A 14,707-nucleotide genomic window follows, 5' to 3' on the forward strand; every position below is an offset into this window, starting at 1 on the left:
CTGTACAAGTGGTCGGATATGCAGATGACATAGACATTATTGCTAGGTCCACAGAATCTCTGATCGAAGCATTTCGATCACTAAGGGCGTCTGCACTTAGAATGGGATAAAAAATAAACGCACAGAAAACCAAGTATATGTATTGTACTAGATCAAGCAACCAGATACCTAGACTATTAATTGATGATCTGGAACTGGAAGGTGTGGACTCCTTCTTCTATCTGGGCTCGCTGCTGACCAAGGACAACAATATCAGCGAAGAAATTAAAAGAAGAATAGTGCTTGCCAATAAGTGCTATTATGGCTTGAGGAAACATATGGCCCCAAAACTACCCAGAAAAATTAAAGTTACCATATATAACACTAATAAAGCCCGTGTTAACATACGGGTCTGAAACGTGGTCTCTTACACAGAACGACCAAGAATTGCTTAAACGTTTCGAGAGAAAAATTCTAAGAAAAATATATGGAGGAATCCAAGAACAGGGTTTGTGGCGTAGGCGCTACAACTTTGAGTTATATAGAAGTTTTGGGGAACCTGACGTTGTAAAATATATTAAATTAGCACGCTTTCGATGGGTAGGACATGTAATTAGGCGAGATGAAGATGCAACGATCAGAAAAATTTTCGACCGAAGAGGGAAGACGAGCCAAAGGAAGACCAAAACTTAGGTATCGAGATAACATAGAGGATGATCTAAAATGCATCGGAGTAAAAGCATGGAGAAGAGTTGCCAGAGACAGGAGCCAATGGAAGATTGTTCTGAAGAAGGCTTTGGCTCATAACGAGCTGTAATGCCACTGATGATGATGATGATGAAAAGATTTCCTTAACAAGTTCTTCCTCTTTTTTCTCCTTAGCGAAATCACAAAGTTTGTACAATATTTTCAAATTACACTCCTGAGGAAGATACCTCCTATTCGTAGTCTTATATCTAGTATACTGGCTTATGTACCTAGAAAACTTATTAATATGCTCTTTTATGATTTCAATTGCCCTTTCAGAAATTTTGTTCGGGGTCGATTTCTTTCCTATTTTGTCTATGCATAACACGCCTGTGGAGACTTTTTTTGCCTTTAACTACATTTTGTAGACGTTTGTTGGAGACATTAAGAGTTTTCATTATAAACTGTTTACATACTCCAAAAACATCCAGATTATAAACACATGACACTTCTTTGTTGCTAATTGCATTTAGTTTTTTTTCTTTTTATGGGCTCAGTGTGTATGGATCGATTTAGAACAGCAGTTTGGAGATTTCAGTGCCAAATGCTCAATACTCTTTAAAAATTGAAAGTCTTTGTTCTTGTGAAATATTATTGGTTCATTTATTCCTACAATGATGATTTTCAAGTTCTCGTAACTTTTTTGCTTCATAAGTAAAGTATTTTGTTTTTTGTCCATCTAAGTTTTCCTGAATTTCTTGCTATTTTAGCCCTATGTTTTTCCACTTATCTGGCCTCTGAATTCGAAACGAACTTTTCTTAAAAACACTGTAGTATATAATAACGTAAAACGCTACAGTTTACATTAAAGTATTACTTTAACAACAAAATAATATTGCTTTAGAGGAGCTATACCACTACTCATCCCAAATGATAACAAACTCAACTAACAGTCTGACACAGTCAAAAAGGGCTACAAGTGCACTTGTATCACTTCTCTTCCAAGCCCTACTCATAGTTGGCTTGGAGGCTAAGTAGCTTGCTGCTAGAAAGCAGCAGCTGTTAGACTTATCACTTAGATCTCTTTACCTCTAAATAGAATGAAAGATTTCCAGTTCAGCGTTTCTCAATATTTACAAAAATGTCACTTATACCCCTTTACTTCTAGGGTCCTCAATTAAAATCGGTTGATAAACAAAAAAGTTATTGCAAAATGAACAACAAAATCACTGTTTTTGAATATTGTTAATGACTTTTTTATTGTGTATTAAAATTTGTTTAAATGTACCTAAACTTAAGAGTATTACTGTGTTTGAATTGAAGGATGGGCCAGATAGGTTAAATAGATTTTGCGAAATTTAATTTGTTTATAAAATTTTGTAAAAAAAGCGCCTCAGAGCACGCTATCAAAATATCGATATATTGGCCAAAAATAAACCTATAGACATTTTACTAAGCTCAATTTTTACATTTTTAATACAATTTTTTAAAGAAAATTACAACTTCAAACGGGTATAACTTTATTACAAATAAAGCAAATTTTTGTTTGGAACTTTATAAATTAAGCTTTAAAATGAAACTTTGTAAAGCTCATTTGTATACGTAGAAGCCGAGTTACGATCGAAAAATGTTCTAAAAATACTTATTTTGCAACCATTTGTACTAATTTTTTAAAATCTCGAGTTGTAATTATTGGATTAAAATTAAGTAAACCCCATTTTCTTTGTTAGTTTCAAGGAACAAATTTAATAAAAAAAATTTCTAGCTCTTTTAGTTAACGAGGTAGAGCCTTATAAATAATTAAATTGTTTCTAACGATTTTTTGACCACTCGGATCGAAATCCACACTCGAAATTGGTAATCAGCAGCCAGAAATATATAAAAAAAAACTTGGGTGGACCCTTCAGAATTGAAAAGGCCACGGTGGCCCATAGCTGTAAAGATTATTTTTTTAAACTTACTCCTTATATACACCCAGAAACTTAATGTTACTTTGATATATTTACGTGTATTTTTTCTATAAGAATATCAGTAATTAATTCTCTTTTTTTAATTAGACTCAGTCTGGGGGTAAAGGTAAAGGTCCTTACGCAACTGCCAATATTAAAATCTAGTAAAACTAATTGCTTTTTTCATTAAGATATGGAAATATTTTGTAGTTGTTATATTCCTATTGTGTGTAAGTTTAAAATAAATGTAACGTTTAAAATATGTGGGAAAGTAAATAAAAACTTATCAACGTATCTTTGTTTTGTTAACAATGACGTCAATACGAGTTATCGCTAGTTATCAGCCCACAAAAGTTAAGAATAAAGTAATTGTGTTGCGGGTGATCATAAATGAACCTTATGTCCGAAAAATGTGTTAAATATTCTGGAAATAAGTTGATAATTCTAACAATAAAACAGTGAAAACTTCTGTTTTCAACACTTCCACAAAATATATTATTTATATATAGTATTATAATTTATTTAAAAGTAACAGTCGACTCATTCGCTTATTTAAGTTGATAATTATATAAATATATAACATTGATTACATTATTTTCTATTTCGATAGATGAATGAATATTCCGCAAAATATATAAGAACTGCATTGTATTTTAATAATATTATATGTGACAAAATGATATATAAGGGTTCTGAAATTTGTTATTTTAAGTTTTGGCAACAAATATGAGGCATTTGAAATATGAAAATAGGACGCTTTATTAAAAGATAAAGAAGAGTTGTTTGAGCAAGTATCTTACGAAATATCAAAAATAGGAACATCAAGAGAAATATTCCTATTAGGAGAACTAAATGCGAGAACGGGTAAAAAAGTTAAAGATAAAATAGTTGGTCAATTCGGAGAAGATACTAAAACTGACAATGGAGATAGGCTTATCCACATGTCAACAACATGAGAATACTTAACGGCTTTTTCCAGCACCGAGAAATACATAAATTCACTTGGTTCCAACAATCAAGAAATCTGAAATCGATTATAGACTATGTGATCGCCCGACAAAATACGCAACTCAATATACAAGACGTACGAGCGTTTAGATGAAGCACATGTGGAAGCGACCACTACCTAGTAAAGGCTAAAATAATGCCCATACGACTAGCCAAGAAAAAATAACACAACGAGGAACAAGAGCAAAAGATAATAGAAACTAAATACAACTTGGATAGCCTCAAGCATGAAAGCACAAAGGCACTGTACAAAAAGCGACTCGATAAAAAGCTCTTACAAGAAAATTTTGATAGTTTTGAGCACCATTACAATTACGTAAAATAATGTCTCAAAAGTGCAGCAGAAGAAGCCCTGGGTAAATATGAAAAACCAAACGAAGGAAACCATATTGGTGGTGTTGTAAAACTACAACAGTTAAAATGTTTTTAATAGAAATAGGTACATTTTTAGCCAACTACCCTTAATGTAATTTAAATCCATAAAGCCTTAATATTGTTATATATATATATCCCTAGCATTCTTGAGTTGTTCAAAGGCAGGCTACACCCCCGCTCCATCTTGAGGAGAACACTTTTGTCAGTCAACTAGTAATAGGAGTTGAGTGCGGACCAGATGGGATAAGTACCTCGCGTTTCGCTAAATTGTGGTATTACCAGCCTTGTAAGTAAATTGTTTAGTGCTACTGTACTGTCAAGAATAAAGTATTATAGTGCACAAGTTGGAGTTATTGATCTAATTATTGAACCAGCCCTTAAATACTGATCATACGCAACACTTAAATATAAATACTGATCAAAGTAAAAACGAATATCGAACAGGCCACAGAAACGTACGAGGAGCGATAACTAAGAAGAAAAACGAGAGCTGGGAAAGAAACTGCTCCATAATAAACACTCACTTGGGGGTAGCAGAAGCACCGAAGCTGGAAAATACTTCGATCTCTTCGACAAGATAAAACTAAAGACATCATCTCACCGATCGGCCTAGATAAATGGGACGAATACTTCGCAAATCTACTGGCGGAAGAAAGGGCAGAATATTTGCAAACACCTCAAACACAATCAGAGGTGTAAGTACATTCAATAGCTTCCCCGATGAGGATTGACGACAAAGAAGTAGCACGAATATGCCAAGCATTAAAAAATAGAAAATCACCAGGCCCTGGCAATATCCCACCTGAGCTACTTAAGTACGGTACAAGCAAATTATATAAGCAGTTAGCCAGCCTTTACCAAAAATGTATTAATGGAGAGAGTATACTGGAGGAGTGGAGGACATCGTTTTTCACGACAATACATAAGAAGGGAAGTAAATATGTATGTGACAATTATCGAGGAATCGCAGGGCTTAGCACCATCTCGAGAGCTTACGGGAAACTCATCAAAAAGAGAATGAAAGATGAATTCTGTGATATAGAGGCCGAAGAACAGGCCGGTTTTAGAGCGGATAGATCAGATATTGACCATCTGTTTACTGTTACCCAGCTAATCGAAAAAAAAGTAGCACGAAATCAACCAATACATATCCTCAACGTGGACCTTAAAAAAGCTTATGATAGTGTGCCACAACAAAAACTTTGGGAAGCTCTCGAGAAAACAAATATTAGTGTAACTTTAATCAAGGCTGTTCAAGACCTCTACAAGATCAATACAAGTAAAATAAAGAAAGGTCAGGAGGTATCCAAGGGTTTCACTATCAGCAAACTATTTTACGTATTTTTAAGGGTCCCAAAATTGACATTCTCAGCAAAATTCAGCTTGTTCGTATGATTTTTAGAGGTTACACATTTTCGTCTCTGACGATTGGAGTATCATTAATTTTTTTTATATTTGTAATAAAATAAACATAATGTATCTGAAGAAAACTGGATTATCAGAAATATAATAATTGCTCCTATACAATGTACTAGAACTGGTTAGTCATACTAAAATAAAAAGTTACCAAACATAAAAACAATTGCAATAGTTTATTGACCGAGAAAACAAACATTGTACCTACAACAATAAAATGCACTTTGGAGGTCTATATTAAAAACAATTATTATTATATTCTACGACTTGTTTGTATTTTAGTATTTTTAGACTTTTTTAATGACCGTTCATAAAATATACAAAAAAAAGGTTACAACCCATGAACATGAACCGTAAATTAGAAACATGGTAGCATGGACATAAAATACAATGAAAAAATTGGTCATTAGTTTATAATCAATAAAACACGAGATAATGATAAATGAAAAAATATAATAGAGTCATTTTTATTTAAAAAAAAATTGGAACTGAAATTACAAATAGCAAAATTCTTTGATGGCAACATCCAACGTCAATGTTTTTTAATCAATTTCTTAATATACTCGTACTTATGGGATTAGTATCGTAGGTTTTTTTCGGTTTTCCGATGGTTGTACAGAAAAATTTATAATAAAAGATGTTTATAATTTGTAATTTTTATGATAAACCCTTAACTGTTCTTTATCTTCGACTATAGCATTAAACAACTGGAGGAGAAAATGCACACAGGGATGGAGATAGAACTTTTGAACAAGTACATAACAAATCTTTTCTTCGCAGACGGTCAAGTGATTATGACAAACGATGAGGAAGACATGGATTATATGATTCCAAAGTTAACTGAATCATACGAAAATTGGGGCCTCGCCATCAACATTAACAAAACGAAATATCTTAGAATGAAGGAACGAAGAAAAAGACCCACAACTATCGATTAGAGTTATAAAAAAAGCGAAGACTTTAAATACCTAGGGACAGTGGTAGCGATGGAAAGAATATCTAAACGGGACATTCTGCAGAAAATACAATAGTGCCAAAATGTGATACAAAACACTAAACTCATTACTTTAGTCTCCTAAAATTAGTTTACGAACAAAAATGACAATCTACAAGTCGGTTGTAGTCCCAATTTTGACGGACAGGTCTGAATGTTGGCAAATGACGACGAAAGACAAGAAAAAACTGCAGGTGGTAGTAATAGACTATTTAAGAAGATCGTGGGGGACCTATATTTAAGAAGAACTCTGCCTGGGGGATATGAGCGCGGGGACTGGGTGGATTGAGTAGCTCAGAAGCCGCGTTCATGCCCACAGCCGGTCACAAGCCCGGATAAAAGAGGATGGTTGATAGGCTAGGTTAGCATCCTACCTTGTAAAATAAAACAACCTAAGATGACGAACCACGCAAAGAAACGGAAAGCGAGAAGAAAAAATAAGCCCATAATCAGATTAGCAACATGGAATATTACTTCTTTCAACAACAACGACCAAGGGATAATAGAAGAACTGATAAATAAAAACATAGACATTTGTGCAATCCAAGAAATCAAGAAGAAAGGTAAAGGCCAAAGAGACTATAACCAATATTTTCTAGCATACAGTAAAGTGAAGAAAGAAGAGCGAGCCCGAGCAGGCGTAGGTATACTTGTCCATAAAAAATTTAAAGACCACATAAATAACTGTCATTATATCTCCGAAAGAATAATACATATGAACATCACAATGGACTACCAAAAATTAAATGTCATATCTATCTATAACCCCGAGGACTGCAAACCTAAAGAGGAACGAGAGGCATTCTATGAAAAATTGCATACCATCCTGGATGAAATACCTCACGAAGAGCCCTTAATTCTTATGGGTGACTTTAATGAACGAATCGGAAATGAAATAGTTCCAGGAGTAAAACAAAGATTTAATGACAACCATGTCAACGCAAATGGAGATCTCATGCTCCAGTATAAATATACATTTGAAAACTCCAGGTGGTACAAATCTACGATTGATTTTATAGTCACTAATAGAAAAATTAACCCAAAGCAGATTCTAGATATCAGAACTTTAAACTCAGCAGACGCAGGGAGTGAACACAAACTAGTACTAGCAAAAATAAGAATGAAAATAACACCAACATTTTCTACAGGAAATCTACTGGGTTAGAAAAGATATAAAAGAGAAATGTAAAGAGCAACGAGAGGCCTACACGAAGTACAAATCATCAAATACTCTAGAATCCCGAGACACCTATAAAAGAATACTAAATGAAACAAAGCAGTTGATAAGAACAAAAAATAAACACTCGGAACAGTTTACAAAAAGGATGGAAAGCGACTTCTACGGAACACAAAAACAAATATGGAGATTCATAAGAAACCAACGGAAATAAATGGCAGAATTGAAGGAATACAATAACATACCAGCAAACGAATGAGAAAGATACCTAACTGAATTGTTTAAAGAAAAGGAAAATAATAATCAACACAAAACTTACCTAAACTAAGACACGAACTAGAAATAAGTTTTCAGGAAGTAGAAATAGCCATAAATTCACTCAAAAATAGAAAGTCACCAGGACCAGACGGAATATCCAACGAGCTTCTAAAACGCGAAGGAGAAAGTATAACCCTAGAGATGACAAAACTTATACAAAACCTAATATTGCACTGCAAGATACCAGACGCATGAAGAAACAGCATAATGATACCAATATTCAAGAAAGGAGATAAAGAAGACCCCAACAATTATAGAGGTATAAATTTACTGAACACCGCACTTAAGCTTACCACAAAAGTCCTAACCAACAAAATCAATAAACTACCAACTTTTTCAGATGAACAACAAGCATTCAGATCTAGAAGATCCTGCGTAGATGCCATATTTGTACTAAGACAAATCACAGAAAAGGTCATTGAGTACAATAAACAAGCATATCTATGTTTTCTAGACCTGACAAAGGCTTTCTCGCTTACGCCTACTGTATAAAAGAAACATAAAAATCAATATTATACAAACCATCGAAAACATCTACTTCCATAATCAAATACAGGCAAAGATAAATGTAGAAATAACACAGTGTATACCAGTAGAAAGCGGAGTCAGACAGGGTGACTCGTTAAGCCCACTTCTCTTTAATATAATAATGGACGAAATAATACAAGCAGTGCGTAAAGGTCATGGTTACAGAATGGGGAACTGGATGGAATGGGTCATGGTTAAAGATTAACACACATCTTCAATACAACAGCCAAGAAATACAATATGATAATATCAGCAGAAAAAACAAATGTACGACATCTAAATACCCACTACGATGTAAAATCGAAATTGATGGGAAAATAATAAAGCAGGAAGCAAGGTTTGGGAATAGATATAACTAGTTACGGAGATGTTGAAGAAGAAGTACGACAACAAAGCTTTAAAGCAAGTAAAGGGACAGGATCTCTTAAACAATCTGGAAGAACAAACACCTAAAGGCAAGACACAAAAACAAGAATCTATAAAGCCGCAATTAGAGCTATATTAACATACACGGCGGAGACAAGTCCTGACAATTTGGCCATTAACTGAGTGTTACTATTTATATCGGAAATAGGGACCGAAAAACTAATTTATTAAAAGATAAACACAATATTTTGTTTTTTTTTTATATGAAAACAAAATTTTTCTAATAGTTTTATTTTACCTGCCTTAATCATAATAGGATATCAAATAAAGTGTTCCAAAATGTAATACATAATTACTTAAAAGTTTTATAGTGCCCTAATTTGTATAATCTTTAAGACAGAGAGCCGTCAAATAATTCAAATATAATCTTCATATAACATTTTACACACATCAAAAAGCATCTTGTTACCTTCCTTAGATTATTTGAAAAATGGTACAGTAAAATTTTATGTCATTGACTCAAGATTATTAAAGTTGATCACTTTACAAAGAACCCTAATCATTGCATGATCATCAAATAACACGCCGCGGCTTTATTTTATCAATTTCTCGAGTATTAATCGACAACTGTATTATTAAGTAATTAAATAATTATAGAGCGACAAAAAATGGACTTACCTTGAAAATATTAAATAATTACCACGCAGTTAATAGCAACAACGAATACCAATACACTATTAACAAAACTAACGTAGCAAATAATGCGACAAGTTTGTTATTGCACTTTCTAAGGACAATATACAGTTTGGTATTTTTCGCATGCGCAAAACGGATTGTTTAGCACAATAATTGACACTTGTTTGAATTCGATAAAGAAATGAGGAAGAAATTTATATCTGTCGTCATCTGAGCTTATTCTTGCTACGTATTTGTCCTTATTAAATATTAATTACTTTTAGTATTTCTAAAAGACTAACTAAGGTGAACCCGTCGAAGTGTGAACTAGTTTTCAGTTAAATGATTTTTATGACATATTTTGCATGATTTAGGAGATATTTTAAGTCATGATATTTTTTGCTAGAATGCTTACGGACTTTACTACATATACTTAAATTTGGGCACGTTTGTAACATCAGATGTGAAAATTATGTTAAATTTTTTTTAAGTAGGTATCCATGGTTCACACTTTCCCGTCAATTTGCGGTAAGTATGACAACGGACTTTAGCCTACAACAGCGTGTGTAAAGTTTTTATGATATCGTCTTCAACTATCATATCCGTGTCTTCTATATCAGGCAAAAAAAAGGTGTTACTACTCTTTTTATATCTTTAAAAGCAAATTTTATCCATCAAACGTGGAGTACGGCAGGGTTGTGTTTTGTCACCCACTCTTTTTAATCTATACTCTGAAGAAATCTTTAGGGAGGCTTTGGATGACAGACAAGAGGGAGTAAGACTAGGTGGAGTAGTAATCAACAATATTAGATACGCTGACGATACAGCCATTCTTGCAGAAAATTTACAAGATCTCCAAACATTACTAAATCTAGTCAGTAAAGCAAGTTATCGAAAAAGCCTAAAAATCAACATTTCAAAGACAAAGTGGATGGCAGTTGGAAAGATCAATATAGATCAAGGTCTGATTTCTCTTAATGGAGAGGAGATCGAAAGGGTAAATCATTTCAAATACCTTGGCAGCTGGTTAAATGTAAATTGTGACTCTGATGAAGAGATAATAACGAGTATTGAAATATCACGTAAGGCTTTTATGACCTGGAAACCAGTTTTATGCAACAGAAACCTGTCGATGAATATTCGTAAGAAGGTCCTGAAATGTTATGTGTGGTCCATCCTACATGGACGTTAAAAACCACAATGCGAAATAAGTTAGAAGCATTCGAATTGTGGTGCTATAGACGAATAATAAAGATATGGTGGGTTTCGCACACTTCCAATGAAGATGTTCTTCAAATGATCAATTCAGAACGTCTGCTCATAAACACCATAAAGAGGAGAAAAACAGAATACTTCGGCCATATAATTAGAGGACCTAAATACCATCTACTTCGCCTTATAATACAAGGAAAAGTGGAAGGAAAGAGATGGATTGGTCGAAAGAAACTTTCATGGCTGCGTAATATTAGACAATGGTATGGCTCAACAGTAGAAGAATTATTTCGCGCAGCAGCCGACAGAGAAAGGTTTCAGGAAATTGTAAACATTGTAACAAAGAAGAAGAAGAAGGTTTTCCACAATTTGGTCTTTATTTACAGACCGATCAATATTGCCAGCGGTAATAGCATCCATATTAGTATTTGCGGTTTTAGCTACAACTATTGTTTGGTCTTCTTAACTCTTTTGTTCTTTCCATCTTTTTGGGCTTTCAGGGTGGTATTTTTCCTCTGGTATGACATGATGGTTAAATGGATATATACCTACCAGCTTTTCTAAACACTTTTTTGATAATTTCTAGGCTTACGTTTTTCTATGTAGTGCCTATCGTCAGAGAAAACTCTTTTTTTGTAAGTTTAAGGCCAGTATTATGTCTCTGCCAGGTTACGAGTTGTTGGTCCCAAGCATCTATTAGAGACTTAAATACGGCTAAATCCAAAGGCTGCACAATGGTGGCTTGTATGAGGAGGAAGTTTGATGATTGTGATATCATTCTGTCGTGCTAATTCAACTAGTTCAATAATAATATGGGTACTATAACCGTCATATATCAACAGTACCGGCCTATTTTCTCCTAATGTGGGAATAAACGTTTTTTTTAATAATTAAAAAATACGTCACTCCCCATCCATTCATTCGGACTGACTGCATAAACAGTTCGCGGAAATGAGTTCTTGTTATCTGGTAGCCAGGAATCCCAAACATTTTTCCCTTAAATACGATTAGTGGTGGTGCCTTCGTCTCTGATGCAGACACTGCTGAAAGAACTGTGGTGTTTTCTCTTCCTGGGCCGGAAGTAGTTCTGGAACTTGGTTTACCTTTAACTCCCACGACTTTGGTTTTTTTGAGGTCGTGAGAAATGGATGTTTCATCCATATTCCACACGAGTTGCGGCATGTCCTTTAATTTTAGCTGAACTAAAGGTTTTTTGAGAATATCAAAATATTCTTGGATAATGAAAAGATCTGTCATTTTTTTTCTTGAGTACTGCACAGCTTGGGTTTTTTTATGCTAAGTAGGTGAAGTCTTTTAAAACTCCCGAACCACTCATCCCCAGGAGGGTTATCCTTAAATCCAGGAGTTTTTATGTCATTTTTGGTAACAAATTCCCAAACAATCTCTAGCAGTTCCAATCTGGATATTCCAAATCCCCACTGCTCCATAAATTTTAGTCCTTAGGCCAATCTAGTCTCATCTTGGAGTGGAATCGCTGGAGCCCTCCCTTGCGATTGGCTTTTAACTCCTCGAGCACCAGTCACATGGTAGAATAATGTTGTTTTAGGAATATTATACAATTTATGTGCTCGGTATATCGAAGAAACCCCTTTTTTATCTCTGACACTGCGTGATTTAAATCATCTTGGGTGTATTTGGTTGCTCGATCCGACTTCCGTTTATAGTTTCTCACCATGTTCAATCTAGAATTAAAAATTAAAAGACAGTTTTGCAAGTTCATAGTTGCAGTGCAGGTGGTCACATTTACCCCAGTAGGCAACATAAACGAAGTGTGACCTAAGTTATAATTCAGTTAAAAATTTAAATTGGCAATTTTTTCAATACATACCTACAACATAATGTAGTTGTTAAACAATCCTGCATACCATAAATATTTACTTACCACCTAATACTCGCTTCTCACAAAATTTGTAAACAAAGTTTCGTACTAACATACGCCAACGGTCTAATATCAAATTACCTACTTGTTTTCTACAAATTGCGTATTTGCATAGATCGCTGTTTCAAGAACTTTTCTACTCACAAGATGCCGCTGACATCCCTAAATTGTAGAAAATTTTATATAGTATAGTCACACTTGCCCCACAATCACACTTCCCCGGGTTTACCTTACTACTAAATAGAAATAAAAAAAATCGGTTGTCTGTAAAGTCGGTTTTACGGGCGAAGATTTTACGTGACAACGTCTTTTTCTCGGTAGAATATTTATTGATATGAATATTATTAAATTGCACAATAGTTGTTTGCAGTTGAAACGCGCTGTTTCTTCTCAATCGACTGAATTACGATTGATTGCAGAGTGATTTAAACTAATAATTTACTTAACACTATCAACATTTGTCAATAGTATGACATAACCTATAAACTCAGTTTCTCAACTTTTGTGTCAATCTAACAATTAATCAATCAATCATAGTTTACGATAATGAAATATTAGTGTACAATTATTTACCTTTATTGTTGTAGTTGTTGTAAATGACGAATCTAAGCACTCCACATTTTCACTACAGACACAGCTGACGATACTTTAACCACACGTGTGAACTTGTATTATGACGCTTTCTCGGTTTTCCAACGCCAAGAACGCTCGAGAAAGACAGAGACACAAGCACGCACCGATTCAACGCGCCTAATTCTCTAGTGCTGCGCGCGCAGCGGACCGATCATGTTTGAGTGGGAGAGAGACGCAAGGCATTCGCCGGTCCGGCGGGCCTCTCTCTCGTTCGGTGACTCATCGTAACAGACGTGAGCAGGCGTTACACTTTTTCATAAGTGACTCCGAGCCACAACCTAATTTAAGACGTTGTCACGTCAAAAATTTTATTTCTTGTAAACTTTTAAATACTTTTTCTGAACTTCTTGGTGGTGAATTCGTGACAAAGTTTTTACTTTTTTATTTTAAGGGATGCGTGATGGAAAAAGTCTGCTTATAGATGGAATACTAAACGATAAGTTGGCAAAAATAACCGTTTTTATTTTCACACAAATTCTTGTTTAGAATCTTTCTAGGTTCTACTTATTGACGTTTATACTAGTGTCACTGACAGCTGGTGCCAACACTTCTCATAAAAATATACGAAAATCGGCATCACGAAAAATTGGCAACAAAGAGCACAAAATCGCAAAGAATTGAGGCTTTAAGGGAGGCCTATGTCCAGCAGTGGACGTGATAAATGAAGGCTGGATGATGATGATGAAAGTTCGAGTATCAGTATTATTAATTAAATATACTGCCACTCTCACGACTTCACCCCACAGTTTTTAAAAACTTATGAGGAGTATTTACCTCCATTATCACACCTTATCTGTTCAATTTTTATATTAAATTTAGCAGTGACCATTTCAATATATTCTTTAGATTGATCTATTACTTTAGATTTTGTCTCAATCAACTAAAATACAAAAAAGTGTGAATAACGGTCTATAAATGTAACAAAATAAGTTTTATTATCACGAGTTACTGGATCTGTAGGGCCACACCATCGAGCAAAAACACAAAAGAGGGAATGTAATCCTTATGAAAAGGAGACCAAAAAAGTGGCCTCTGATGGTGGACATATCCGGAAATGCGAATGCGCCAAATTTAAATTTTCCGACACTTGTTAACAGTAGCTATAAAATATTTTTCGAATGTGTCTTAGACGAGAAAGTTTTAATTAAATATTAACGATAATAGTCCAAAATGCGACAATTGTTAAAAAACTTCACTATAAATAAGATTTTATGTGACAGTTGGGACAAACAATAACATAACCCAACTAAATTTGATGTCTTAAACAAGAAAAGGAGCTCTCTTTTGTTGTTTAATGTGGCCTCTCAAGATGGCACTTCCTGTCTATTTTTTTTATATTATATTATATTTTTGCCCCCACTACCTTTACATTCCCTCTTTTGTCTTTTTGCTCGATGGGCCACACACATATGTTGATACAACTTCTAAAATTCTTTTTGCTTGTCTTTCAGCATCAATGCTGTAAAACTTTAATCGTGATTATTTTCCTT

General features: G+C 34.3%; 1 protein-coding gene across 1 annotated transcript in view; it reads right to left on the reverse strand.

Moving 5' to 3' along the window:
• Positions 1-9,562, reverse strand: part of LOC140434414 (uncharacterized) — an 84,032-nt gene extending 74,470 nt beyond the window's left edge. The window contains exon 1 of the mRNA XM_072522661.1: positions 9,476-9,562. The gene's annotated coding sequence lies outside the window, so the exon portion shown is untranslated. The remainder of the gene's footprint in view (positions 1-9,475) is intronic.
• Positions 9,563-14,707: the final 5,145 nt, after the last annotated feature.

Source organism: Diabrotica undecimpunctata, chromosome 2 (genome assembly GCF_040954645.1).
Source record: "Diabrotica undecimpunctata isolate CICGRU chromosome 2, icDiaUnde3, whole genome shotgun sequence".
NCBI classification, from domain to species: domain Eukaryota; kingdom Metazoa; phylum Arthropoda; class Insecta; order Coleoptera; family Chrysomelidae; genus Diabrotica; species Diabrotica undecimpunctata.